At 35.5% G+C, this 8,777-nt stretch overlaps 1 pseudogene; it reads right to left on the reverse strand.

Annotated features, from left to right (window-relative positions):
- Positions 1–3,813, reverse strand: part of LOC124885811 — a 22,425-nt pseudogene extending 18,612 nt beyond the window's left edge.
- Positions 3,814–8,777: the final 4,964 nt, after the last annotated feature.

Here is an 8,777-nt window from a genome sequence, read left to right on the forward strand (position 1 = left end):
AACTTGGCCAGTTACTCCAAAGCTCACATAGGACAAAAAGTTTGTTATCTTAATAGTGTTCAACTTTTAGAAGAAACGGTTACACAATCTAACAAGGTTTTACGAAACAATATTTCTAGGAATGTAGGGGATACTTATATATAGAAATTTTATGCTAGAAACTAGAAGGTTTGCTTGTAAAGAAACATAGAGAACAACACAAATAAACTTTAGATCGAGATATAGATAGGTCTTATTAGGCAAAAATGGGTTAGAATGGATAGCTTATGGGTGGAATTGACGAGATAGATCACTATTGAAACAACAACTTTACCTTGAAGTACAAGACATATTGTTATTTTACATGCCGCCTTTGTTTAACTCGGTCATCAAAAATAGCAATGTTAACTTTTGGCACTCCTTTATCACCACCAAGTCCAAGTAACCATCCGAAAATTGCAAAAGCGCTAAGGTATAATGCGCGTATTGGAAGTTAAAATATTTGCAGCTTAGTGCTTCTACAAAATTACAATAAGAATATATTAGCTAGGATTATGTAGATAGGCTAGTGTGTTTTCTATGAATTCAAATAGACATGCCATGTCAAAACGAGACAAACAAATTGAAATGAAGTAATAACTAGCAATTGTTAAGTTCAAAGAAACAAAAACCAACCTTGGCATCAGGAGCTGCGAGAGCATCTTGACCTTCCCATGGTACGTTATGAAGCCAAAATGATATGAAAGGCCCCTCAATCTTATGATTGAATTCCTTCATATTCAAAGAAAGACCATGATATCCCTTGTGCTAAACAAAATTCAATTTAACTTCACTAATGGTTTCACCTTCCGGTTCAGCTGGTTCACCAAAAGATTCATTTCCTGTTGCAGCCAAATATTTTATACGACCATTGTACCTCCTAAGCTGGAATATTCATTGCATTTCCTGGCCAAATAGCATTGAACCAGAGTTAACGAGCATAATGATGATGCTTTAAAGGAACCCGTGTACTCAAAGTACCCGGTATTACTGCCAAAAATGCACTATGAGCTAATCAAAGGAAACATATAGCAAAACGTACATAAAAATCTATTTGAGCACTACCCATCCATCTATGCTTCTCAGACTCGATATCAATATCAGCTATAATTGTCTGTTCTAATTGTTAAGTACTTAATTATAGGACAAAACACAAAGTGGAAGATGTAATAACCCAGGCGAGCATCAGCATACTGGAAAATTGGCTCTGCCCCTATGAAATAGTAGCTACATCTAGTGATTGCTAGTGACCTGGAATAAACCACCACGTGTGCCAAGAAAGCTTCTTAGCATTATTTGAGAAAAAAAATTAATTGAAACTTCACTGTGGAGTAACCACGGTCTTTCTTTTCTTCCAAAAAAACTAGTACTATTCTCCATCTCTAATAATAGCAAGTGTTGCATTAGGCACAGTACAAGATAGACCAATAATATCTAGAAGAAACTTTACCATGCCATTTTCGGTACCTGTATTAACATACATCACACATAATTATAAAGATCGTGAGACGTTTCTATGTACCAAGCTTTTTCCTAAAAGTTAGTAACCAATGACCATGCGTGTATCAGATGGTAAAAAATCAACCAATATCCAATGTCTATCCTATATGTACAGCGGTAGGGGTAATAGAAATGTGTAGCAGAATGTTGTGAATTTCACTACTTGTCTGCAAATTTTATGTGATTAATGGTAACAAACCAATTACTTGATATCAAGATGCTAAATAAAATAAGCAAAACCAACGTAGTGCTTATCAAAAGGAAAATAGCATAAAAGAAATGAAACAAACCTATAGGTAGTAGTCCGAGAGGCATCTTTATCGCAGATTCCCACTCCTCCCTTTAAAGTAGTCCATTAACTACCTACTAAATGTTGAGAAAAGAGAACGTGTAACCATGAGGGATTGATGGTATTTTTATCATGTATTTACTGTAGAAAAGGTTCGAGCTTTCTGATTGTTTCTATCATTTGAACTCATGCCATAGATGTTAAGTTGGCACACACGTTAGATAGCATAACGCTAATCCACAAATAAGTAGTCATTCCCTCTTCAAGTATATGATTAAAGATACTCTTGAGCATAATTGCTCAAATATGACCGTACAAACGCCAAAAACTAATAAGACTGGCAAATTAATAAGGGATAATAAATAAAAATATGCAACAAAAGCTTAATAAATAGCATCTAACAAGGACCAAAGATCATAAAGAATCCAAAAAATAGAAATGAATTCATAATAAATAGCAACAGAAAATTTCATGAGGCTTTTCAGGCTAAAGAGTAACATAATTTACATAAGGACGGACTTCTTCATAAAGTTGTATTCGCAAATGGCTAATCCTTGTATAGAAAATTCATTCCTTCTTGTCAATAGGATATTTAACTTGTCAAAATAACTAATAACTAGTGTATGTTCAAGTAACAAATATGTGGCATAAAAAAACACATCATGTATCACCAGATGAACACCTGACACTGTAGTTTTCTAAACTTCTGGAGCAGGGTGAACAACCTGTTACCAAAAAAAACACTAATCAATGCAAATAACTTAGGTTTCTAACTAGTTGAAATTTAAAAGTTGTGTGATATTAATCAGGGAGATGATGAAGAAACTAAATGTGGAGATTATGAGGCAGAAAAGGCCAACCTGGTTAGGGACTAAACCACCAACTGATCTGGCAAAGATAGCACGTGATTTTAGACTTTTTTCAAAGGTCGATACTTTTATAAATCTACGCCATCCTGATTAGCAATAAGCAAACAAAAAATTAATATTAGTATGATATAATTTGTAAGATAATTGCAAGAGAATAAAAAAGTGAATGAAAATTTTACTTTCTGCCTCAGATTAGGTGCAGCAATCCTAGATAACTTGACCTATTGTAATTCCATCTCATAAGCTTTAGTCCGACCAATAAAATTTGAATGTGATGAATTTATATAATTCATCTGCAACAAAAAAAATTATTAAGTTGACAAATACACAAACTTAATCAGCAAAAGATTCATAAGAATTTTAGTGATGTGCTAAAGCAATTCACAAACTTTAATGGCCAAATGCTTTGGAAACTATCAAACGATCTTTGTCTGAGATACCAGATGAGCACAGACCCTTAAACTATTAAATAACTATGGAGCTACAGTCATGCTCACTATTCTAGTGACCAAGTAAGTAAATATTGCAAGACCTAATTATACATGTTATGAAATTGTATCTCTACTAAATCAATCCCTCCCTGAACTATTATAGTGTTAGTACTAGTCCATGGATTACCTACCAAACGCACCTCCGAGCATTACTATATATCAGCCATTAGCATTAGGGAAGAAACTTCCTTCACTTATTCTACAAACAATGTTGCAAAGAACCAACCGTAAAGAACAAAAGAGAGCCAAATTAATACCAGCCTTTGAATTGTAATATTTTGATGCCTAATACTATTACAAAATGTATTCTCAGCTAGGCTTCTAACTTAGTCTTTTCCATAAGCACAAAAATATTATTAGAAGATAGAAATTAGGGCACTAAAATCCTAAGGCACTTAACAAGTATATGTAAATCAGAGAAGTTGCACAAAGCATAAATACCTGTTTCAATAGACAGATGGGGTTCAATAGAAACCCATTGGAGCACTTGTAGTCGAAGCAGTAGTCGATCGGAGCACTGGTGGTCGGAGCAATAATTGGAGTAGTCATCGGAGCATCGATTTGAGATGCAGTCGGCGAAGTTCTTGTTAATTTTGAGATGCACTGGAGAACTGATTTTCTGGATATTTAATAACTTAATTGTCATTTTCCTAACTTCAGGAAGATATTAGACATATGGTATTGGGGCGTAATCATATGTTGCATTTGTTATACAGGTTTTTTTCACCTATCCAACAAAAGAAGAAAGTCTAATTTCCATACCCCATCCTCACTAAACGATCTATGATACATTAAACATTAACAAACAAACAAAAAATAAAACATTAACAAACAACTATTTTGGAAAAAACGGAGTAATACTAAGCATTTATATAAGTAAACACTAAGCATTTATACAGTACATATCGAAATTTAAAGCCATCAAAGTGAAGGAGAAGAAAACCCCAAATTATAAACTCAAAAATTAGGTCAAAATCATCAATTTGAAAAATAAACTAACCTTAAAATTACCAAATTAGCAGAAAGCCCCAAATTTGATCAGAAATTGATGTGATGGTCGGAACAAAGGTGGTCACAAAAGCTTAGAAATCACTTTTTGCAGTGGTGTATGGTTGATTTGTGCTTCTGGTGAGTACATAAATGGAGATTCTTACGTAAATAGAGAAATCATTGGTTGAAGGTATATCTGATTCTTACATAAATGGAGAAATAGAGCTCAATTTTACTCACACCAATACTTTTTGCTGTAGAGAGAAGGGTACAACAATGTGAAGTTTAGAAATGGTTTTCGCTTTTTGCACTTGTAGACATAAATATATATAAGATAAAACCGATGCAATATTTCTTTTTTCAAAGTGAAGTGTTGCCATAGCTAACTCTATAGCAACGGTTTTGTCAACCGTTGCTATAGGATAGTCCAATGTAATGGTTATACGACAACTACAATGGTTATACTACTAAATAGGTCTACTAGAACATTTTTTTGCAACAGTTGGAACCGTTACAATAGGTCCTCTATCGCAGCGCCTGGCCATCCGTTGAAAAAAACATTAATTGTGATAGAGGTATTTTCTAGTAGTGAGGGATACTGATCTCCTATAGCATACCACCCAATCTTTGGTTTTCAACCTTAACTTGCTCACAATTAGGGCACCTGGCTACAAATTTGGCAAGGTCCCTTTTAATACCATTCCACTAATAAATTTCTCGCAAATCATGGTACATCTTAGTAGCACAAGGATGAATATAATACTTCAAACCATGTGTCTCGGCTAGTATCCTTCCCTTAAGCCCATCTACATTGGGAACACAATTCCTACCTTAATAATGAAGTACATCATCTCCCCCTTGGGAGAAAACCTCGACCTTCTGCTGCTGGAATGCATCTAATATTTGGCTAAGTATGGGATCATTATGCTGCTTTATCATTACTTCCACTACTAGAGATGATTCTGAATCATTCTAAACCGCTCATCCCCATTATCTGTGTTAAGCAAATATACTCCTAAATAGGCCAACTCCAATTCTTCCTCTTTCACATGAGACTCATCACCCATAGATAACCTATTCAGTGTGTCTTCCACCATGTTAGCCTTACCCAAATGATAAAGCACATTTATGACATAATCTTTTAATAACTCCAACCACCTTTTTTGACAAAGATTTAGCTCCTTTTGAGAAAATCCATACTGAAGACTATTATGGTCAGGAAAAACATCAACATGCAGACCATAAAGGTAGTGCCTCCAAATTTTCAGAGCAAACACCATAGAAGCTAACTTCAATTCATGGGTTGGGTAGTTATTTTCATGATCCTTGATTTGCCTGGAGGCATAAGCTATTACTCTCCCATTTTTCATTACCACACAACCTAACCCAACTCTGGAAGTATCACAATACACTACAATTCTATCTAACCCCTCTGGCAGAGCTAACACTAGTGTCAATGTCAATCTATTCTTCAATTCTTGAAACTCTTCTCACATTTATCCGACCATACAAACTTCACCTTCTTTTATGTTTGGTCAGTCAATAGTATGGTTATGGAGAAAAAACCTTCAACAAATATCCTATAGTGCCCAGCCAAACCCCAAAAGATTCTGATGTCTAATGGAGTTATGGGTCTAGGATACTATTTCATTGCATTAGTCTTCTGAGGTTCCATATGAATACCATCCCCTAAAATACTGTGTCCTAAGAAAGTAATAGACTCCAACCTAAATTCACACTTACTAAACTTTGCTTATAGTTGACAGTCCTTGAGAGGTTGTAGCACCACCTTTAAATGACCCGCATGTTCCTCTTCACTCCTAGAAGATACCAATATGTTATCTATAAAGATGATGACAAACATGTCCAAGTACTGCTTGAACACCTTGTTTATCAAGTCCATAAAGGTTGTAGGAGCATTTGTTAGTCCAAACGTTATAACCAGGAACTCAAAATGATTGTACCTTGTTTGTAAAGGTATCTTCAAACTGTCGCGCTCCCTGACTTTCAAATAGTGGTACCCTAACCTTAGGTTAATCTTGGAAAAGCACAGGGCACCCTAAATCTTATCGAACAGATCATTGATTCGACGAATAGGGTACTTGTTCTTGATGGTAACTTTATTTAGTTGTCTATAGTTTATGCACATTCTAAGAGTGCCATCGTTTATACGCATGAATAAAACTAGAGCACACCATGGAGAAATATTAGGTTTGATGAAACCCTTATCTAAGAGATACTTAATCTGCTTATTTAACTTTATAAGTTTAGCCAAAGTTATATGATATGGAGGGATATAGATGGGTTGAGTATCAGGAAGAAGATCGATATCAAACTTTATTTCTCTGTCAGAAGGTACCCCTGGTAGATCTTTGAGAAGAACCTCTGGAAAATCATTGACTACACAGACTGATTGAACTATCGGGGTTTCAGACATAACATCTTTTACTAGAACAAAATGGTAAATACACCCTTTTGATATTAACTTCCTATTCTTAAGACAGGAGATGAAATGACCTTTGGGAGACACAAAAATACCCTCTCATTCAAAAAGTTTCTCATCAGGAAACTGAAACTTCACCATATGGGTGCGACAATTTATTGATGCATAGCATGAATAGAGCTAATCCATGCCCAAAATGACATTGAAATCTATAATCTCTAGATCTATCAAATAGGATTATGTGAATTTGTGTAGGATGGTTATAGGACACTTCCCATAGACTCACCTGGCACTAACTAAATCACCCACTGGGTAGAGACTAAGAAAGTGTTAAGAATAATTTTGGGGCTTACCCCAAAATTTATAGTAACAATCAAAGTTACATAGGAGAGATTTTACCTTGGGTATAGCAACATATATAAATCAAGGTGAAAATCACAAATCATACTAGTAACAGCATCTACTAAACTATCTTGCTCCTAATAGGATAGTAAAGCATAGAACTAATTATGGCACTGACTGCCATCCATACATGATGATACACCATGTAGAGGGAATGGGTGATCTGGCTGAGCAGCTGAATTTGTAGCCTAATTCTAAGGATGAACATCCCTACTTCTCTGCTTATCATATGGACACTCCTTAATCTTGTAGCCCAACTTACCAAAACTATAGTAACCTCTTTTTCCTATCAAACAGTCACCGGGATGGGTCCTACCACACTTTGTCTATATCGGATAACTGGGCCTCTCGACCACACAATTCTTAAGTCTTAGAATTCAAAGTCCTGCCCTACAGATCTTGTCTAGTCCTAGGTGTAGGTGCACTGGATAAGGATGGTTGAGGCAGTGATGACTAACTTTGAAACTGTGAACGACTTCCCTCTCCGAACCTTTGTTGACTGTACCCAAACTATCCAGTCCTAGCTCTCTTATTTTTCTTCTTAATTTCTTTTAACTTCTCTGTCTTAATCAATTGTGCATATGTCATCAACCAAGCAATATCCAAATCCCCCATCAACATGGAAATCCAACATTCTTTGACCACCAAATCTGATACTTCAATAACAAATTTACTCATATAAGCTCTAGAATCAGATGACAACTCTGGGAATACTTATCTAGTTGAGTGAACGTAAGGTAGTATTACTTTACTATCATCGAGCCCTAGCTCAGATTTATAAATGCCTCAACCTTAGCCTCCCTTATCTCATAAGGAAAAAATATGTCAAGAAAAGCACTTTGAAACACCTGCCAACTCATAGAAGTTGCATTCTCACCCCTACCATATTCCATATAATGACCTAGTAATAAGCAATATCCTTTAACCAAAAAGATGCTAGTTTCACACTCTCCTCTTAAGTAACATGCATGATCTGAGTAATCTTTCTCACCTTATCAATAAAGAGTTGAGGATCCTTATCCACCTTGACCCATAGAACTCAGGTAGATTCATCATCATAAAATCTTGAATCCTGGCTATAGCTAAGTTACCATTTTGCTGAAGTGGGACTATTTCTTGTTGGTTTCCCATAACATTAGCATTCACATCTTGGGCGAAAACTTGAAAGGTATCTTAAAATTCAGCATGGGAGACATTTTCCTTTAGAGGATCTATATGTAGTGGTGGTTGATCATCATTTTTACAGGTGTCATCTCAATGAGGAGGCATATTATGTCACGTGAAAGCATACATTAAAGCAGATAGTGACAACTTCAAGAATGATAGATCATGAAAGAAAGGATAATTCATAACTCATCCCGTCGCCTCTTGCTCATAAATATGATGCTCTTTACACTCATGATCAAATCTCTACGTAACATGAATTATCTGACTCCCTAGTACTTCATAAAACTTTAGGCTCTAATACCAAGTTTGTAACGACCTAGGAGTACCCCCTGGATGTGACACGGTGCCTAGGTATACAAATAGCCCCAATCTAACCCTTGACAAATATATAATTTGAAAATCTTATGAAAATAGGAACTAACACATATATATGAACATAGGAGGAAACAACTTAAAATTTTATTCTCAACTTGAAGTCTTGAAGTCACAAATAAACTCTTTAAACTGAAGGGTACATACTCTGACATGCCTATACTACTAATAAGAGAGCCACTGGGACAAACCCCAGCAGACCCGAATGAAATCAAAAATTAGGTAACTAAAGTAAC

This window comes from Capsicum annuum, chromosome 7, assembly GCF_002878395.1.
Source record: "Capsicum annuum cultivar UCD-10X-F1 chromosome 7, UCD10Xv1.1, whole genome shotgun sequence".
NCBI lineage: Eukaryota > Viridiplantae > Streptophyta > Magnoliopsida > Solanales > Solanaceae > Capsicum > Capsicum annuum.